Raw genomic sequence first — 22,684 nt, forward strand, 5'->3', positions numbered from 1 at the left:
TTGAGTCAAAAGGGAGGAGAGCACGCTTTGACAACTGTTCTTCCCAGTTCTCCAGCTACACAGCGTTTGTTGTCTGGCACAAGAAGGGTTAAATTCTGAACCTGTTTGTTTTTTTCTGGGATCCTATCCTTCCATTTTTAAAAAGAATATCTCCACAGGTCGGTAAACCAGAATGTGATGCCTTGTGCTAAAGTTACTTTAGGCGTCAGTCTGCAGGGCTTCCAGCCTGAGGATGGTGAAAGGAAGTTGGCCAAAGACTCAAATGACAAAGGCCCTTTAATATACACAAAGTTGCTACGCAAAGCCAGGAAAACAATAGTAGTCACAGTCAAAAGGACAAGCTTCTCTGACTTCAGATCCCTACAACAGTACCCAGTGCCACCCCTGAGCAGAGTGAGTAGTCCACTGCCCCTTTTGCAGAACCATGCTCTGCTGTTTTCTATGGGGATGTGATATGTCTGAGATTCAAGCGATACCCTGGTTGCCAATGAAAGGCACATAACCGCTAACAATTTAAGTGTATTCCTAGGCATTTGTTGTGGGACTAGGTGAATCGAAGGTCAGTTTCCCAGGTGCATCATTTCTTTGTTATTCCAGGCTTTAGGCTTCCTCGAAGTCTAGCCCTGTAGATAATTGGCTCCAATTTCTAACTACTGTTGAAAATCAGTTTCAGCAATAATTATTTTCATACTGTCATTGATTGTTTTTAGGAGATCATTACCAAACTAAAAATGATTTCTGCTAAGTAATAGAGCACATAAATGTTACACTGCAGATCATGCTCCTTGAAATTGGATGCTCCACAGTGGCATTTGTCAAGTTTCTTTCTAACCAAGTTAGAGAGAAATTGGTAATGCATTCTTGGAACAAGAGTCCAGGCAAATGAATCTCTGGGAAAAAACAGCATCTGTAATATAATCTATAGTTTGGGACTCTAGGTTTTCAAGTAACTACAACTCAAGGGCTAGATTGGATTTAAATGGCCTTCTTAAGGACTATTCTATAGCTGTATCTGCAGATGTCTTCAAACACTTTTTAAGTTGAAATATTATTTCTTGTTGAACCACAAAGCTGCTAGCATTTTCCAATCTTCTTCTTAGCATGTCAGCACTAGCACCTGTTTATATGGCAAGCTTAAACTTATCTTTCCTTCAGTCACTTATACAGAATCACTTCATCCAAAACCACTGCTACAAATGGTCTGTTAGTCAACTCCCCAGCTTAGAAAGTAAGACTTCTACTCTTCTTTCTTATGTAAAGTTAGATTGTAAGGTTGTTCATTGAGGGTACATTACTTAGTTTAAGAATTCTTCATTTATTTTTATTTACTATTATATTCATATCAAGAATTATCATAGAAATAGCAAAATGGACATTCCTACCACATTAGTTGTAAAATTTTTCTCATGGGCACAGATGGAACTTGAAGTTATCCATTAAAGTTTTCCTGGTTAAAATTTCTTAGAATTTAGTAGTAGAAAAAAGAACTTGAAAAATTTGCATTTTTTGGTTATTCATAATAAAAATGATAAAATTTTGATCTCTTCTTTATTATTCTAACTTTCAAGAAATGTACCGTAGTTTTGAATGAGTAGACTCCTCCTAAGGTGTTTGATGAGCCGCAGAGTTACCTATGACAGGGCCAAATCCTATGATAAATTCTTCCTAACACTCTCTCTTGAGATGCCCTGTTGCTCCTCATGATGGGTGTTTCTCCTGGCTGCCATGAATCATAAAAACAACTTGTTTAGCCATGGGTGTGTTACTGCTGGTCTTTGATTAGAAGGCACTGATACTTTATTCAACAGGAACAGAAGATCATGAACACCTATTCTGTATTTGCACAATGCTAGGCATTTAAAGATGCTGTAAAAAAAGGACACTCTATTCTCAAGAAACTTAATGTTGCCTAGGATAGAGAACGATAAGAAAATGAGTAAGTTCACTTCAGTATGATACAAGTCTTAGCATTTAGAAAATGTTTCTAATATAGTCTATCAAGTGTTACTAAGAAAGTTACAAGGCTAAACAAAAATGCGGAAGTACTGAAGGTTTTAACTATGCAATTGACTTCTTCTTCGCATCAGCGTCCTTACAGATTCAACCTTGGGGCACCAAGGGAGGAGGCGATATTAGTGGTGTGGGGATGTCTCATATTTCCCTTCCTAAAGATGCATCTGTTTGGTACACTGTGTCTGAGTATTTTCTCCTCTCATAATTGCCATTTATATTACAAAATATTGTTTATTTTGTTCTCCTTGAGTATGTTTGATAATAGGATAGTTTGTCTTACTCAATATTTGGTTCTAGCTTATTGTGCCAATGGCATCTCCTGAGTCATTTTTATTGTTTTTGAATTGATATCAAGATTTGGAGCGCATGAATAGATTTAAACTGTCAGTCCAAGGATTATGTTGTTATTTTTGATGTTGCTGTTGTTTCATTCTTAGGACTCTGTCTTGCATTTTTTCCTTTTAAAGAAGATGCTAATTTGTACTGATTATTTTTCTTGCTGATACTAGCATTCAATATTTTCTGAAAATCCACCTTAACTAAATTTCCATTTCATTGCTGATCTCCAAATTTTTAAGATGTGTATGTTTGTGTGTGTGTGTGTTTGTGTGTTTGTCCCCAGTGGTAAATGATGTGTAGTATTTACTTCTTTAAAACTTACACCTGGAGTAATTTAGACTTTTGAATTCTCTTAAGAAAAGAAAATGATGAGAAGAAAACTCAGTATAGTTTAAAATGCTTTATTCATATATACTGGAATTTTAAAAGTTCTACTAACCAGATGTAACCATTCATTGGTATGCTAATTTGCATCAACAGTACAATTTTATATTTCTTATTTAATCCTGATTTCTCTTAATAAGAAGACTAAATATCCTGAATAGTAAGGCCATAGGCAGGTGTTAATGCATGCATACATGTTCTGTGTGGAAACAATAAGAAAAAAATCCCTCTTAGAATAAGATGTAAGATTCTGGAATTCTTTTTTTTTTCCTTTTTTATGTTTTTTTTAATTGAAGTATAGTCAGTTTACAATATTGTGTCAATTTCTGGTGTACAGCATAATGCTTCAGTTACACACAAACATAAGTTTTATTGTTGGAGAGTAACTTAGAATAAACTTGTCCACTGAAAACATGTTATGGATGAGATAATAAACTAATTTTGATGGCTTATTTATTAGTTACTTTGTACATTGATTTACTCAGTATTTGTCAGGAGTTAATCATTTACCACTCATTGTTATAAATGAATCAGACAAGACCTTTTGCTCTCCAGGAGCTCAAAATTAAACAGAGAAGACAAAATGAAGCACCTACTACATAGCATTGTGCTAAAAGCTCTCTGAAGTAAACATGGATGCTAAGAGTGAGTAATATTATCCAGGAAGAGTTTGGTAAAAGTGAAGGATGAGAAAGAATTAGTCATATACACAAAGGGGTGTAGACACTTCAGGAAGAATAAAAACCATATGCAAGATTACGGAGAGGGGAAAAAGAGGATGTGTTTGGGAAATTCAAGCATTTGTGTGTGAATGGAGCACAGGGAACATGAGGTAGGTAAAGTATTTATGGACCAAATCCTGAGGTCCAAATTCATTTATGCTAAGTTTGTCTTTACTAAAGGAGGGTCACTAAAGTATTTTAATCAAGGAGATGACACTATTATATCTGGGTTTTCTTAATTTCATCTATACTGTAGAATGAAATCTCCAAATACAGGGATAAGCAGTCCTAGTTAAGTAGCCGATGTAATTAGCAAAAAACCAAGGTGGATCTGAAACAAGGCAGGCAGGGCAAGTATGAATGGAGAGAAAGGACTAGTGACATATTTTGGGGGAAAACTGTTAAGATTTAGGAGCCACTTGGATAGAGTAGATAAAGAAGAGGAAAGCACTCTGCTTTTAGGGGCATTAATGTGGTGGATGATCACATGATTCACAAAAGAAATCATGATAAAGAGAATAGGATGGGAAAATCAGTTTGGACCCGCTGAATTTATATTATTGTCAAATGGCCCCTAGTGAAGATCTGGTAGGCAGTTAGACATGTCTGCCTGAACTTCAGCAAAAAGTCTTATGTTAGACTTACAGCTTATCTAAAGACACACAGTTGTAACAGATTCCAACATTACCTCTCTCAACACACATTCCTGATTCCTTTCCTCAACTGGATTATTGGCTCTATTTGTGTTTTTCTCCATCATAGCAGTAATCATTCTGCTCTTGAAATATCTATTTACTTGCATTAAAGTGGTAGTTTGTTGTTGTTATGGTTGTTATTTGTTTTGATCACAAAAACAGTTACTCTAACAGGGTTAGACAAACAGTAGACAATAAATACTTGTTAATTTCCCTCTGTCCCTCCTCCTTCCCCATCCCCCACCTTCTTCATTCTTTGCCTTCCTTTTTCTCTTTCCTTGTTTTCATCGTTCCTCTCTGCCTCTTTCTTGCCTTCTCTTCTTCCCTTCCTCCTTCTGTCTCTACTTCCTTCCCTCCTTCCTTTATTATTACCTTTGTAGATATTTACAGAGCATCTACATGACAGTGTTAGCTATATAGTGGTCAACATCACAGACATAGTTTTTGATCTTCTGAGATTTCACTCTAGTGGGGGCAAGGGGAAATAAAGCAGTGATTTAAAATACATACTTAATCTAAATTGTTACAAGTTCCACGAAGGAGACAAACATAATGAAGACTTTACACATAGTACTGATTGCTATGTATTAAGGCTTCCACTCAAGACTTTCTGGCCCTTAGTAAGCATTTAATAAATATGTATTGAATGAATGAAAAATGAATGAAAAATGAATTCACTGAGACATGAATGAATAAGTATATAACTAGAACCCAGTTTTCTGACTCTTAGTAAAGTTCCAGTTCTAGTTTGGGTTATATAACAACTTACTTTTTTTTTTTTTTTGTACTCTGACGTCAAGGCTAACTGGAAAAGTTATATCAATGCTTAAATATAATATTTCATTGAAATTGCTCTTAAAATTTCAAATCAAATTTTGCTTTCTGTATAGGAGCTGTGTATCTCATACCACCCCTGCCATGTAAAGCACATTTAGCTGATTTCTAAAGTAGCGTATGCAAGTAACTTTCTCTCATTTAATTTTATTCACTTTCTTCGTGTAACTTCTCACTAATTGACATGTTCTTAATCATGAATCTTTTTCTTTATTTCAATTTCATCCCAACTAGAATGCAAACTTCAGAGGAATAGGAACTTTGTACATCTTCTAGCTCTTGGATTGCTATCATGTAGAATTCTAAATAAATTATATTGAATGAATAAATAAATGATTATGAATCACAATTTAAAATTCTCTATAAATGTTTTAGAGGTCTTAAAATTAACAACACCACAAAAAAAAAAAAAACCTTATCTGTGCTGTATTGTTTTACTACCAGAGAATTTCTTGTGCTTTTCAAATCATGATTCCTTTCAAAGATGTAAATTTATGCCATGTTGACAACATTCTGGTGCAGTGTTAGAGTGGCAGATTCAGGGATAAACTTTAAATTCCTTTATGGACACTTTTATTTATATATAAATATTTTATTTTTTCAAGGTCTCACTTTGGTATCTGACTGAATGGTGTAGGCACATTTTTAGTTTGAAATGTAGAATTAATATTTAATGTTACTCGGGCAATATTTCTTTACAATAAACATATATTCATGATCCAACCTCTTTTTCCTTTGCTTTATGCCTCTTAAAACAGAGCATCTAGGTTTTGCAGTTTTATTTTCACAATATAATGTTTTCAAACAATAGTTTTCCCAAACTTTTTTCCTAGCAAAGAACTTTGTTCTGAAGACCCTCACTCAGAACTCTCTTGGACCCCTTTGGGTCACAAATCATGTATTTAACTCAATTCTGAAATCCTTGATTTGTTTTAAAAACAGGTTTAAAAATCTTATGGCCGGATGTATACGTGGACTCTGTAGTCACTTTCTGCTTTCGTGAGTTTTCAAACGTGTTTTTAGCTCACAATAATATATTTAACTACTTTCCGTATTGATTTATAACCTGTCTGTAAGTATTATGGATTATATTCTGCAAGCTGTGAATGTTAAAATATTAGGAAGTTCTTAATAGTATGATGAGTGAATGCCTGTTCTGCCTGGGTCAGCACTGAGAGCCTGGGCCTTTGTGTAAATTAGAAAGAGCAGCCAAGGGTCTGGAAAAATTGCAAAGTTTATCTTATCATCATAGTTTTAATTATTTTTGAATTTTATATTAAGTTTTCTTCTTTAATAATTAATTCCAAATTCTATCCTTCCCTAATTCACTAATAAAAATTTCCCAAATTGCTTTGTGCTATTCATTTTATGCCTTCTAGCTGATGTAATTCCTCCATAGATTATTTTACAGAGAAACAACTTCTAATAGCTACTAATGATAACAGTATTATATTCATTGGCAGCCATTTTCATGTATTAATTCCGGTAGCAAAATGAAAGCATAAGTTCACAATTTCTTCTTTTTCTTGCATTTTCTTGTATCTGATTGCAGAATGTGTTGGGAAATGTCTCCATGGCCATCTTTTGATTTTACTAGAGCAGGGTTTTACTGAAGCTTTATGATGATTTTAGCTATGGACTATGAAAAAATGGAAATTCGTTTACTGTCCACTTACAGTTAGACGTTAGATTGTTGCAAGGAGAAGGAATTAATAAAACTGCAGTAGTATATATTTCTACCCATCTTTATTCCCCTTCCAAGCATCTTGGCAATGAGAATTCAACCTCTCTAGTAAATCTTCCAGCAACTCACTAACAAGAAAAAAATTAGGCTACATTCAGTTAAGGCAGCATCAAATAGTACAAGCTTAAACATTAGACAGTTTGGGGGTGAAGTCTGGCTCATGCAGAGCTAAGCTGTTAGAATTTGAGTGACTTGTTCTAATTCTCTATTTAAGATGGCCCTTGAGTGAGTTGGGCAATCTGGGAAGGGGAGGGGGAATTTTAACAGCATTTCTCATTTCCCCCTGACTCATCATTAAGAGTAATAAATTAAGCAATGATTTTTGCTATACTTTTGAGGAATAGGATATTTATTGGGGGTAGAATGAAAAAATAGCACATCAGCAAACTAACTGCTTATACCCCAATTATTTCACCAGGTCCCCAGGGTATGGTGTTCCTGCTGGATGCCTTGGCTGGGGATAAATGTAATAGTGATAGAAGTGGTGCTTCCTAGACTAGGACTTGTGTGCTGCCAAGTTCCCACTTTACTTCTTTCTTCCTGGCAACTAGGGAGTCAAATATGTTCACTCAGCATCATCTGATTAAGCAGCCTCAATATTTTGACCTCTATAGATTTCATTGTTTTAATAGTGTTTTTCCTGGATACAGTATCAGGGGTTGAGCTCTCTTTACGATGGCGCATCATCAGATTGTGTGTGTGTGTGTGTGTGTGTGTGTGTGTGTGTGTGTGTCTGTGTGTGTCTGTGTCTGTGTTACTTGGGACTTGTTGCTAAGGTACCACACCAAGACTGAGAGCCCACTTCTCATTGGTCGAACTGTTTCTATTGTTTAGTACATGATGTCATGAAAAATACCTGTTATTTTTATTTATTGCTCCTTCCATCAACTCTATAGTCCCACAATATCCCTGCTGAAGGTAATGCTCACTGAATTTTTTAAAGATAAGCAGCTTACACAGTATCCCCTGGTAGAAACAGAAACACATGCAGCCCGCTAAATTTTAACTACCAAAATGAATTTTCAAATGCATGGAGCAAAAATATTCAGCTGCAGTGTCATATAATATTTAATCTAAATCTTTCAATGAAACAAAAATAAAGAAATTAATCATGGGTCTCTCAATATAGTGGCCTTGATAACTTTATGTTATTTATTTTGGTTGCCTCATTGTATGAAATTGTTGAAGAATAGATAGTAATTTAAGAAAAGTGCTATTAAATTATTTGCTTAGTATATGTTCTAATATAAGCTTTCTTATTGAACAATCAGTTGTTTATTTTTCATAATAGAAGCTCATGCTTGGCTCATTATAGCTGTTAAATGAGTTTATTTTAATAAATGAATCAGTGAAAAAACTAGCCTTTCCATTAAAGAACTAGAGGTATATCAGGAGAACGTTATAATTTCTTAACACTATTGTGTGCACTTAAAAAAAGTGTAGTACATGCATAATATCCTTGTCATAATAATTTCTTTGAATGTGATAAAAAAATAATGGATTCAATTCTGGTTCAATAAACAGCTTCAAAAATAAGGAGATTTTAATGCTCAAGAATCTACAGATTTACTATGTGATATATCACTTGAAAAATAAGAATGTGAAACTTGGGTTAAAATTTGAAGCAATCATGAAAATATTACCAAGTATAATATACTAAAGACATAGTGGTGTACATTTTAATGATGAGATTAAAGGTGATGAAACTATTTTAACCCAGTTAAATAGTAATATATCTAACAACTGAATAATGGAAATAATCTATATCTTATAATAAAGCAAAAATTTTATATGTGAAATCATGTAATACATATATTAAATTATGCAAAAATTCCCTCATATTAAATTATCCTTAAACTTTTGCTATTTTGATTTAACCTTTGTGGCAAATAAGTTGTATAGTTAATGAAATCAATCAAAAATAATTTAAAAATTAGGAAGGTACTATTATTTGAGGCCTTAATGAAAATACCAAAAGGTTTAAGTAATGCTATCAGTTTGTTTTCAATTGTATGATTTCCTTTATTCCCAATAAATTTATAAATTCTTGAAGACAATGGCCATGCCTCTTCTGTATCATGGTATCTAATTTAGGGTTTAATGTACAATCTGTGTTTGAAATGCTTTTTGCTATGTGGTATCCATACCAACTAGTTCAAGCAAGCTCCTCCCCGCGTTCACCTTCTCTTCCTCTGCTGCCTCAGTTTGCTGACCCGGGTAAAGTATATTTGGTGTTACTGCAATTTGATTGACTGTAAATATTCTGTTTTCTGTAAATTGCATTTCTTAGGTCCATTGTGGTGATAAGACTGCATATTTTTGCCATCTCTCCTTCTCTTTAACTGAAATGTCCTATAAGTATTTTTAGTTTAACGCCACTGCTTTACAAATAAAGGAGATCATGAATGCCCAAAACTTTAAAAAAATCTTGAGAGAACAGATACTGAGGTATTTGTTTTCTGAATTCAATAATTCATGAAGACTTTTTAGATGACTATTCTTCTTACTTCTGTAAACTTTATCTCTCTGGAGCTACTTGGCTTTTTCTGTGACTAAGCTGTTCTTAAAAATGCAGGGGTAGATCGAAACGTGGGTATTTGAATTCCTTGATAATTTTGTATCGATATAAGAGCAAAATAAGTCATAAATATTGTTTCAACATGACGTCATCTTACTATGCTAGGTAATGTTTTATTTATTATACTGCCTTGTCTTAACACTATGTTGTCTTAATAAAAATATATAACCATAGTAAACATTATTCTATGTATATAGCTTATACGATAGGATGCCTGAATACCCACCGTTTGTGAAAGGTTAATTGCATCAACATTATTAGTAAAAGTTATTGAGCTGAAAAGATCAGTATTAGAAAATCCTTGGATATCCTTGCATTGATATACCTTGAAAAAAGTAGTTGTGACTTTGGTTAGGGTCATAAAACAGAGAAAAGATCAAAAGTATCCTCAGTAAAAATGATAGTTTGATCTACAACATATATGTCAGCTCAGCAATAACTGGTAATTAAAGACCATTCATCCAAAATTTACTTCAAATGAGATCTTGCAAGATCTCCTACCCGGGAGGTGAAAACAATTTCTATGGGAACAGAGGAGGAGGGCCATGAAAAAATAACTTTTGTCACATGAAGGTATAAAAAGAATAAAGGATCATCTTCTAAACTGTCAAAAGTATAAAACTGAAGGCAAAAAATAATGAGAATAAATTATTATATAAAGAAAAAGATTCTGAGACATATTTAATAAAATATCATGAAGTTGTTGAAAGCAGGGCAGCCCCCTTGACATTAGGTAAATATCTGCATTGTGAGCACTTGGACTATATCATTTAGGGAAATTTGTCTCTCATACAATTCTCTGTCTCTCAGTGTTTCTCTTCTATTTCCTGGTGTGTGTGTTTCTTTTAATCTACTGTGGTGGTCTGATACACTGGTCTTTTCTTTTCTTTTGATACGTTGATATTTTCAAAATGTTACAGAAAGTTCTTTGTGGGAAATATGATTCAAAAAATCAAAATATAAGAAAGAAAAAACATATTTAAAAATCTATTAATTGAGTACATTCTAGAGTAGGAATTCTCTTAAAGCTGGTGAAAGAAAGTCTATATTTGCTGTCATCTGGGATATTAGAGGTGAACACAGAGTAACATGAGAACAGAGAAGAGCTGCATACCTAACTCTGAAGACATCACGGAGAAATTCCACAAAAATTGTTACTTAAGCTGAGAATTTTTAAAATGTTTTTAAAGTAATATAATTAAATGTTATCATTTTTATAATACTTAGATGTCATAAATGAATTTTAAATTTAACAAATCTAAAATAGGTCTTAATTTATCTCTAAGAATGTTTTCATTCCCTCTGTAGGTGCTTTGGCAACTTATACAACCATTCATACTTTTGTTCTCTTTCCTGGCACACTCCATCATCCCATCTAATCCCAAAATCTTATCTCTTAAGTCTCAAAATATATCTCCAGTTCAACATTTCCAACATCTTAACATATGCCTGCTCAAAATGCCAGGATACTCACCTGAGCTACTACAGTATTTCTGCTGATCAATCTGATTCTACTCCTCTTCTTTTTAATGTATTCTCTGTTCAGCAGAGATATTTAAAGCACAAATCAAAGCATACCGTTCCTGCTATCACAATTAGAGAAAAATTGAACTCTTCACTGTGCCTAGACATCTCTGCAGGAGCTGCACCCACCAGCTCTCCAAGCTTCATCTTATATGACTCTTCTCTGTGTTCATAGTACAATATTCACTCTGACCTTTCTTGATCTCAGACATCCTAAAATTTGTCATCACTTAGTTTTGATTTCTTATGCTAAGCCTCCAAATCCTCACATGGCTGTTTGTTTGTTTTCATTCAAGGGTCCACTGAGACATGTGTCTATTGTTTAGAGGATTTGCATGGGAACCCTAGTTAAAGTTGTCCTCTTAGGCTGTGCAGGGGCTGAGCAGTTAGTCTTCACTTATCAGCACCTTTTCTTACATCCAATAGAGAACTAAGGTCACAGAAGAAACCACTGCCCAGACTGGAGTGAGAACAGGCCAGCACAGACTACCGTAATTTACCAGAGAGGCAGCGCAGGAGTAGAGCCCTCTGCTGGAGGCCCCACCTGGACAGCCTGAGAGCGGAAAAACTCCAAGGGGCTCAGGGTTAGGAAAGCCCCCACACTTTCATGCACTCATGAAATGAGAGCACAGGCTCTCACAGAGAACATCAGAGAAAAATCTCCCTAATGCTGTAGCAGCAGAAAAGGAAACTTTTTCACCATTTTGAAATACACCCAGAATATTCTGTAAAAACAGAGCCCTGCCCTCAAGAGAAACTGTTTTATGAGAGTCTAACCTACCGGGGCTTTACCAGAGCCTAACTGACCAGTGGTGGGGGAGTAGAATACTCAACTCCAGCCCTCAAGCCTTCCTGTCCCATCTAAGGTCACAGCCCAAGGACACCAGCTCACTAAAAGAATGACACCTGATCACAGGACTACTTCCCCCACACCTTTACATTATATCCACGTAACTCCTACATAATGACAAATGAAACTTGATTACAAATGAAAACCTGCATGTATCAGACCTTATTTAAGAAATCTCTAGGAAAACTCAAAAGACAAAAACGAGTACACGAAAGGAAATTTTAGCCTCTAATACCTACAGCTACAGCAAACAGTAAGCATAGCCTAACTCCTAGGCGATAAATATAAAACCTCATATTAAAGGCCTCAGTCCCTTTTACCCAGTACATCATGTCCAGCCTTCAGTAAAAAATTACAAGGCATAATAATACAGTTTGAAGAAAGAGAGTGTGTATCAGAACGAGACTCCGCTATGGCAGACAATGGGATGCTCAGACAGGGACTGTAAAGTAAACGGCAAGGCTAAGTGAAATGAGTCAGAGAAAGACAAATAGTGTATGACATCACTTATATGTGGAATCTAAAAAGTACAACAAACTAGTGACTATAACAAAACAGAAACAGACACACAGATCTAAAGAACAAACTAGAGGTTACCAGGGGGATAGGAAGGGGGAGGGGCATATAGAGGTCAGAAGTTAAGAGGTACAAATTATTATGTATAAAACAAGCCACAAGGATATACTGTACAACTTGGGGAATATAGCCAATATTTTATAATAGCTATAAAGGGAGTATGCAACCTTTAAAAACTGTGAGGCACTATATTGTACACCTGTAACTTACATAGTACTGCACATAAACTATACTTCAATTTTTTAAATAAATAAATAAATAATAAAAGTGAAGTAAATGGCAGACATCAGTGCACTTTCCCCTAAATACTTCAGCATACATACTGCCTTTTTAGTTTTTAAACTAAAAATCATATCCCTTACCCAGTAACTTGAAACTAGAATAGCAAATGTCCATTCTTTGTAACAAAAATAAGTTATTTCATCCCTGGAGTGGGGAGAGGGAGAATTAGGCACAGAATTATTACTATTATTACTAAGAACCCAGCAGCAAATGTTCCTCCCATTCTTCTTCAGCTTCCTTTTCCTTCTCCCCTTTTCCCTATTTCTCCTACTCCCTCATCACTGAGTGGGGAAAGAACAAGAGAAAGAAGGTAAGAGAAGAAAATGGCTGAGAGGCTGCATGTAAAATTACCATCCACTGAGTCACATATTGCACCAAAAGCCTACTATGCAGCAGGCACCAGTCAGGAACTGGGGATGCAATCTAGGATCTAGTATTCATTTCAAAGGAGTCTAGTGGAGGGGGTCAGTTAAACGAGTGAGCAATTACAACACAGAAATAACTACTGTGATCATTTGGTGCCACCAATAAAAACTTGAAAATTGCTGGGATGATGATCAGGAGAAAAACAAACGGACCAAAAACAAAACAAATCACACCCACTCACCCACTCACTCACCCGCCCTAAAATATGCACACTCAAAAATAAGGCTTTAAAAAAGCCTCACATATTATTGCATTTAATGTCACTGTTTATCTTGTGTTGTAGACTAATAACCTATAATATAAAAAGAGGATTCTTTTGATGAGATGTATCAGAAAGGTCTTTCCAGTTTTAGTGATAGTTTCAATACAAATTGAGACTCCTTAGGAGGTGAGCACAATGTATTATTGTGATTTCATTCTTTGAAATGACTGTTTTCCTAGAGCAGTTCCAAGTAGCTAACTTTGTATTATAATGAAATACATTTATACTCTGGTTAACCAGTATTTAGGTTAATTATTCATTAAGTATTCAGTTCAGTGAGAAAAGAGTAGTAGGTTAATAGACTAGTAGTTAATTTTTTCATATAAGATTAAAATCTTACTTTTAGTGCAGTCTTTCAAAATTGTATATCAAATTACTTTTGAGGTTTCTGAGATTTTAATTTAAAGGCTTTGACAACTTCCCACCCCCAATCCAAATTATAGCTGGAACATACGATGTTAAATGTGGCCAACTAGTCTTGAATAAGGTTTGGACTTCACTAACAAGATAACAAATAAGATTAACCTCTTCTGAGGGCAGAATGAATTGGCTACCTTTGTGTTACATGAGGAAAATGCCTTTGCTGCTTTGGCGCATAGAATAATGTCTTAAATACAGTAGGCACTTAAATGTCCTTCCAAATATATTTCTCTTTTAATTTCTTTGCTGATGATGAACATTTTAGTTAGAATGTCTTTTCTCAGTTATTTAAATGTCCGGAAATATGCAGACACCCCTCTGTTAATATCTGTCACTATGTAGGTATCTCTCTGGTTAATAGATGCGGGTCAAAAATTTACTTATGAATAATTTGTGGTTCTATCTAAGTAATTTAAATTTTAGAAAGACTATTAGGAAATATTGGTAGCATCTAGAGAAGATTTTTATGTTTGGAGGGGAGGGTTGATTTTTTTTTTTAATTTTTATTGAAGTATAGCTGATTTACAATGTTGTGTTAGTTTCAGGTGTACAGCAAGTGATTCAGGTACAATATGCATATATATATATATATATATATATGTTCTTTTTCAGATTCTTTCCCGTTATAGGCTATTAAAAGATCTTAAATATAATTCCGTGTGCTGTACAGTAGGATCGTGTGATTTTTTTTTTAATATGCAAGAACTTTTACAATTTTGTTACAAAAAATGAGTAACTCAGAAAGACAGATAATGAACATACATGAACAATTCATAGAAAAAGATATGCAAATGCCCAGTAAGTATATACTACTTTAAAAAAGAATTTATATTCATATAATTTCAAATTTACAGTATTTATTTTCATATAATTTCAAATTTACAGTACAAATAATTCATATAATATATATGTGTGTGTACATGTAGACGGGCCTGTTCTCATTATCTTCGCACTTTTTGAGAGCAAGCCGCAGACATGATGTCCTGTCACCCTAAATACTCCACAGTGTAATTCCCAACAAAAAGGGCACTCTTCTACCTGTCCTGCATTCAACCCTCTGAATCAGGAAGTCAGCATTATTCTCAGACCCCTTTCAAATTTTACCAACTCTCCTAATAATATGTCTCCTTTTTTTTTTTTCCTGGTCCATGTTTAATCTATGAATACAAGTTGCATTTGATTATGATGTCTCTTCAGACTGCTTCAATCTGAAAGTCTTTCCCAGTTTTCCATATTTTTCAAATCCTTTAAAGTCTTAAGGAATGCACATCTTACATTCTATAAATCTGCCTAATTTTTCTCATTGTCAGAGTCGCCATTGGCAGGTGTACTACAGAAAGGATGCTCTTTTGTTCTCAGTACATCACATCATTCCACCTCTGATAACTGAGTAGTGTTCCAGGAATATGCCAGTATCCTGTTCTTCAACCTTCAGTCATCCATTTAGCATCTATTGATAACTCTGTGAAATTGGTTGCCGAAAGATGACTCTGTTTCCATCACCCCTGCTGCATCTATTGACATTTTACTGTAAGGGAGAGCTTTCCTCTTTCTGTATTTCCATTTTCTGCATTTATTTATTTATTCATCATTCTTTCATTCATTTGTCAATATGGACTCATGGATGCCAGTTTTATTGAATAGACTGTAATTTGTTATTATCATTAATTTTAGAGCTGAAGTATAATTTGCTTACCGTGGAATGCACACATCTTAAGTCATTCAGTGTTGACATATACATACATGCCTAATGGGATAACAGGACAGCCAATACTGATTATGATACACAAACTTTCCCCCATTTGGCTGGTAGGAGCCCCTTCAGTGTGGCTCCTGTGTCCCTTTGAAATGTCCCCATCATTCACTGAGCCATTTCCTTACTTTCTGGTACAAGATTTTTTTTTCGATTCTTCTTGTACTTTCCCTGCTCAACTTTGAAATTAGTCATTTCTCTAAGGATCTCTGGTTCCTTTTAATATAGTATGAGTTTTAGAAATAAAGATATAGGCCTTTGGTGCACTTTTTGTCACTGGGCTGTCAGTTGTTCTTAGGCCTTCTTGGTGGACATAGTTAGGAAACTGTATGATGTATATGTATGCACATACAAATACATCTGCATGTACACGTATGCACCTGTAACTGCGTGTTCATTTTGCTGTGTTTGTATGTGTGCGTGTAATACAACCATGAATTTATATTTCTAATTCCAGTCCAGTACCCTAAACTTCATTTTAACCTTTCTCCTTCCTTCCTTTTAAACTTCTCAGTGAGAAACACTGCCCCAGCTATCCTTAGGACATTGATTTATTTGATCATTCAGTTTACTTATTTAGTCGCTGTAACACCTCTTCCAACTGTGTACCTCTGTTCCTCCACCCCCTTCTTAGCTCCACCCTGGGCTCAGCCACAAGGCTCGCTGTGCTTCCACCTGCCCCCCCTCATAGCCTTGTATACGCAGCATGTGTCTCTTACCTCCTGTCCCCAGTTCTGACCCCTCACTACCCCGTGTCCTTAGAGCCACATGAAGAGGAGGAGAGGAAATGGCTCCAGAGAAGATTTTAAAGTTAGATTGCACAGTTTTATTTCCTCAGCCTACTCATTTCTTAGTATGTCTCAAGAACTCATGCATTTTAATTTTAAACTTAGTTTTAAAATGATACATCCTTTTATATATGGGTGTGAGTGTTTTTCATTCATTCGTTAGAATTATTTTCATTATTGTTTTAATGCCTCTGAGATTGTTATGTACAAAAAGGCTGTTTTCTTAGATATATTGTCACACCGTGTGTTTAAATATATTTATCTATTGAGGGTTTTAGTACCAAATTTGATACTCTTGTTTTCTGGTTCTCCTGGCTGCATTGGCATTGCCTTAGTAACCAATTCGAATGCTTACTCTTTTTAAAAACCTACCTCATAAAATGTCATCTAGCATGTTTTGCTTTTTTAAAAATAGATCTTGAATAACTGAATATTTCCTAGGCAGTGTCGACATTAGCCATTGGGAGAACTGATTCAACTACTGTCTTTCTAAAACTTATTTTACATACTTGGTGTAGCCCAAGTCACATTAGATATCACTGTTGATTCATTTGGGTGCTTATGCCACGTATTTCCATGGCATTTTGGCTTCTTGAAGGATTATTATCCACCAATAGCTAATTTAAAAATTGCTTATGCTTTTTAGTGTCCCCATGGAATTCAGTGGTTTTCAGGTGCCAGTCCAGGCATTTGGTAGATTGACTAGAAAAATAATTGTTTAAGCAGTGCCGGGATAACTGTGAGGTGGCTGTTGCCTTGACAACTGGAATACTGTTCTGTTTGCTAAACAAAGGAATGATAATTTAGTAGTTTAATTCCGCTTTTGGCATGGAGGTGCTATTTAAAAGCATTTTGTTTTAGCCTCTGAGATGGCCTATATTTTTGACCACAATCAGAGAAGCAGAACAAAAAGGGAAAGTAGGAGTTTTTTTTTCTGGTGATATACAGCTAACAGGGCTGGTGTTGACCGGGACGGAATCTTGGTTAACCTGCTGACACAGTTCTTTGGGTGAACCTCGGTGTTGGGTCAGAGCACAGTAGCCTCAGAATAGGTGTGTTGTCTGGTTGTCTTTATGCGACACGGAAGGGCTGTGGTGGACTTGATGGAGAGCCCCCACGGACGGTTAACCTTTCTCACTGCTAGAATTCAACACGATTACTTTTTTTCTGATAAGGGGGATATTTTAAACACTACCCCCTATACATATAATTATACTTTCAACTGTTATAGTTATATGGAGTCTCTCTTGTATAGGATTACACATGTTTTAAACTCACAACCATACCCCAGATAATTAAGTAATAATAATAGCCTTTATTTGGTATTGTATGCTGGGTCCTGTTCTAAGATTTTACATGTAGCATTTCATTCTTCATCGCTGTGATACAGTCACTATTTGTTACATCCAGAGGTAAGGTCTTTTGGCTACTAAGTGGTAGATTTGAACTTAAGCATCTAATTCAAAAGCCTGTGGTCTTAATTACTGTGTTACACCGACCCTTATTAATAAAATCATTCCATACGCATGGAAGAATGTAGAAAAGTGTTAATAAGAAAATTCAGGATAGCGCATAATCCCAGTCACAATAGATTGTAGTACTTTTTGTTGTTCTGGTGAAGTAATACAATATCTAGGGTTTCCTTGAAAATAATCCGAGTTTGGGAGGAATGGGTAGGTGTATAGATGAGGCAAAATTGTCTGAGGTGATAATTGTGGGAGCCAGGTTATAAGTCTGTGAGGCATTTATTATACATTCTATCATTTTTATATGTTTGAAATGTTCCTTAGTATACATTTTAAAAAGCAAAGAATACATGCCAATTGTAAAACAAACAAGCCACAAACAAAAAAAAGGAAACTTTTAAAGAAAATCAGGAAGATTTACTTTGAATAAAATATTTTCATGTACGTACTCTATTCCAGTGCCTTTCTCATCGGTTAATCCCTCTTTAACAGCTGTGTATGTATATGTGTGTATGTATAACATAATTTTTTATTTTTAATATGTGTGTATGTATAACATAATATAGATATCTTTGATAAAAGTGAGAAAATGGTTCATTTTCACCTTGTACGTCCTTATGATGAACAGTCACTTAAAATGAGGTTTTGGGGGGAGGGTATAGCTCAAGTGATGCTTAGCATGCACGAGGTCCTGGGTTCAATCCTTAGTACCTCCTCTAAAAAAAAAAAAACAAAACCCTGATCACCCCCCCACCAAAAATACGAGATTTTGCCTCTCCCATTTTAAGAAGAAAAAAAGGAAGCGTGTCAAATCTGAATTTGCATTGGCTTAATGTCTTGTTTGCCCACACTGAGTGTTTCATCATATTAATAGTAACTGTGAATGGCTGCACACTCTGGGCTTCATGACGGAGTACTTTCTAAGGTGACCCTATTTTCCTGATGTGGAAACTGAAGGTTCAGCAGCCTCCAATGGCTCACTGGTTAGCACACAGAGGAGGGCTGGGATGAGGACCCTGTCATTCTTCTCTGAAAGCCTGTGCTTTTGGTCCCACGTTGTGCTAGTAACAGAGTGATCGTCGTGGTCTGCCAGAACTACGCGCAAGTCTGACTGTGTAGGTTGTGAGTTTTGTTTGTTTCTCTCTAGAAATTCGCATACTTTGGGGCATAGTTTCAGTTCCAGATGACTGTGTCTCATTCTGACCAGCTTTGTAACACTAATCCTTTGACATAGGCTTGTTAAACAGATGTATACAGAACTCATTATTATATTCATCTAGTGATGAGACTTTAGGAACACAAAAGTAACTATTCTTTGTTCAAAATTCTCTGTAATAAAAATAAAGAGCTTATCGCTTCTGAAATATTTGTTTGTTACATGCAACTTTTAAATGATCTCTTATTCTCTTCTACATTTCACAGTTTTGGGTTCCTCATTAGTTTTATTTAACTGTACTATTTGTTTACGAAAATAAATATTTAGTGGCTAATAACGCAGGAAGTGTTCATGGGAGAGCTTGCAAGTTGTGAAGAGTAATGAGCCTTGCGGCCATGAAGGGTGCCACACCCTTTGGGCTTTTCTAGCAATAACATACAATATCAATTGAACCACAAAGTGAACTGATGTCTTATTGAAAATTTCCTAAACTTTCTGAGTGAACTATTGTGAATCCCTTTCATATTCTTGCTAAAATAAAGCTACTAGCTTGTCTGAAATTTAATCAAAATTTTGACCAAGGGAAAATGGTATTTTGAGAAGGCTAGGCATGACGTTGAAATGCATTTATGAACTTAAAGTGCGTGCAGGAACAGTACAGAGCTATCAAATTGTAGTTAATGATACCAACAAATTTGAAAGGTAGCATTGCAGAAATGATTATCATTCTATGAGGATACACCTCTGTTATGGCATAAATAAATTGAAATACAGGCACTTTCCTAAGTAGATTTTAAAAAGTATATACTTGATGCGTTTTGAGTTCTTTTTTTTAAATACTTCTCATGAAGTGCATAGAACCAGAGGCCAGGGGCCACTAAGAGGCCGGCCTGACGCTGGTGGCCACGGCGCCCCTGTGGTTTGTGGTGCCTCCCCACCTTTAAAAGGGTTATTAAAGTTATTTGATAGACTTATGGTCGCTTTTGTTAGAGCATTAGAGTATCTTTTTCTGAGGGAGGGTCTTTCTCTTCTGTTTGTATTAGCCGGAACTATTAAGGGTGAATTTATTTTCAGATCGAAATGAAATGAATGTTTTCATTATTTATTGCTGAATAGCAGCATTTTTCAGCCTATGCTGTACAGAATTTCTGCAGGATGTTAATAGAAAAAAAAAAGGGGGTTCTTTGGACAAATAGATTGGGAAATGATGAGGCAGAGTGGGAATTCATTCAATAAACTGATTTTCCCAAACTCCCAACTCCTTTTCTTTCTGATGGAACATCTTGGGATGTTAGTATTTCTTGTAAAACACTTTGGGAAAAGTTACTTACATAATCTTTCTTTGACTATGAAATTGTTTAATATACATAGACCTCCATAGAAATACAGATCCTGTGCAGAAAATCACCTGATTATAAAAAGAGCAGCTAGACTAGGACTGTTAAGAATTAAATCACAGGTGAGGAAACTTAGTATTTATTATAGATAGGAAATAAACAGTGAACCCATGCCAAAGCATTGGAGACATTGTGGCTCGTTTTCACTTGAGACTTTTTAGATTTAATTTCTTCATCTAGTTTTCACCAGTAGTTTGAGTACACGGAGTCCCCTCTCAGCCCCTCGCATGCTCGTCTGCCATAGAATTGCCTAGACAGGGATATAACAGAGCCATTCTGAATTTGGGTGGCTGGCAAGAGACAGCCTGAATATTGGAACTTTCTCAGACTGAGCTTTAAGGACCTGCCTTCTCTTTCAGTGGTCGTTTAGGACAAAAATATTTGAATGAATGGGTAGATGGAGGGGTGGATGGAATAATATACTTGTGTTTGAGCTAATTCACATCATGGACCGTATGTATTTTATAGAGAGAAAAAGGATGCCTTTATGTATTATGTGATGTACATTTTAGTACATTTACACAGGCTTTAGGATACATACTTACTTATTTTTAAGTTTAAGTATTTGATGGATTGTTCCTGTTAACAAATACATCCATCTATTACAACTTTTATAACTACAGTAGGATTGGGTTCTCCATTCTAAGGTCTGATTGTGGGGAAGAATTGGAGAGTCAAAATCTAATTATATTTGTTTGCATTTTTAGGCCCTTGATGAGCCTCCCTATTTGACAGTGGGCACTGATGTGAGTGTGAAATACAGAGGAGCCTTTTGTGAAGCCAAGATCAAGACAGCAAAAAGACTTGTCAAAGTCAAGGTACAGTATATGTAGATTTTATAAATTATATGTTTAGTATTTGATAATTAAACTTTTATTTGGTGAGTGTATTTAAGAAATTTTTTTCCTGCAAGATGAATTTAGTTTCTAGGAGTGATGATTGTAAAAATACCCGAAAACAAAGCGTTCTTTGTGATTTTAAAGTATTGCAGTTAGAATGAAATTAGATGATCCCAGCTGGTATTTTCAATGCTGTTTCATCACAGACTTGTTATTGTTTGTATTGTTAGCCTTTTAGAGCTGGAAAGGAACTTAGAAGTCATATGGCTTAATTTCTTAATTTTATTGTAAGAAAAATGAGGTTCATAAAGGGTTAGTGATTTCTCCAGGGCCATTATTAGAATTTAGTGGCAGAATGGGAATGACCATAGCACTTAAGTTCTAAGACACCCCCGCCCCCACAGGTTTAACCATGAGATTGGGATGTGATTTATAACTGGTGATCGTGGATCTAGTTGTGGATTCCTTACCCTTTACTTTTCTTGAAAAATCTTTCTAAAAATCTGTGCTTTGTCTCAGATAATGGACATAAAGAAATGTAACTGTTTACATTGTAGTAAGTTTTCAGTGTTGGAAAATATGAGATAAGAGAAAGATTTCAAGGTAGATCTTTATTCTTTTGTTAATCATTTATTGTCTGGCAAACTGTGCAGGTTACTCTCTTAGATGGGAAGGAGGATGGGGATATGAGAATAACCTGATCTCTGTTTCCAAGGGATTTATATTCCAGATTAGCAGATGCCCTGTAAAACATTGGTTTAAACACCAGGAGTTAAACAGGCCTTGGAGGTGATGTACTTCCAGGGGAGAGTATCAGAGCCTCCTCGGAGCCCTTTCCACACGTTGTACACCTAGGTTCCTTCCTTACTCATGGATATGTTGAGGAAAACTGCCTGGGTGATTCTCCCTTACAAAGAGCCATTGTGATCAGGCCTTTAAATGAACTGTAAGCCTGCGGGATGCCTGTCCCGGTGCCCCACCCTGCCGTCAGTTTGCACGTGCTTGGTGCCTGTGAGCGCGTTTGTGGTTTGACCATCTTCCAGTGCTCTTGTAGTGGCATTTCCTGTTCTGACTTCACACACTGCTGTTCTCTGAGCACTTGTTTTTTGCCATTACTATGTTAGAGATGAAGAGAAAGCTTTTTTTTTTCCATCAGTTTTCTCACTCTTTTAGACGGAGCTACTGCTCACACATGTAACATCTTCGTGTGAATTAGACAAAACCCCTCCCTTCAGGTCGAGACCTTCCTCAGCAGAGCTCGGCCTGTAGGTGAGCACTTCCGTGCCGGTGAGGAAAGGTGCTCCACGTGGGCTGGAGTGGCGCTGGCCAGGCCCCGAGCTGCCTTAGATCTAGGCCCTGACTGGTAATCGCAGCTCGAGGGCTCTGGGTAACGAGTGAACCAGCTAAATGGCAGGTAGCAACTCTGCCGTTTCTTGGTGTCAGTAAAAGTTAGTTAGTTTCTACTGCTTCTGCTGATAGTGCCAACCAGGACCTTGTGCCTTATAAATATTGACTGTCTGAAATTTGTTGTTAGTATTTGTGGCTGCCCTGAAAAGCTGCTTGTAATTCAAAGCTAATGATTTTCTCAACAAGTATCGTAATATATTTCTGTGCCAGTTTAATTTATTTATGATTC

At 35.8% G+C, this 22,684-nt stretch overlaps 1 protein-coding gene across 8 annotated transcripts in view; it reads left to right on the forward strand.

Moving 5' to 3' along the window:
- LOC141577995 (uncharacterized) overlaps nucleotides 1–22,684 on the forward strand; it is a 110,036-nt gene that overhangs the window by 6,346 nt on the left and 81,006 nt on the right. For all 8 annotated transcript variants that reach the window (XR_012507799.1, XR_012507802.1, XR_012507804.1 and 5 more), the window contains exon 2: nucleotides 20,917–21,027. The gene's annotated coding sequence lies outside the window, so the exon portion shown is untranslated. The remainder of the gene's footprint in view (nucleotides 1–20,916; nucleotides 21,028–22,684) is intronic.

The sequence above is a fragment of the Camelus bactrianus genome, chromosome 6 (genome assembly GCF_048773025.1).
Source record: "Camelus bactrianus isolate YW-2024 breed Bactrian camel chromosome 6, ASM4877302v1, whole genome shotgun sequence".
NCBI classification, from domain to species: Eukaryota; Metazoa; Chordata; class Mammalia; order Artiodactyla; family Camelidae; genus Camelus; species Camelus bactrianus.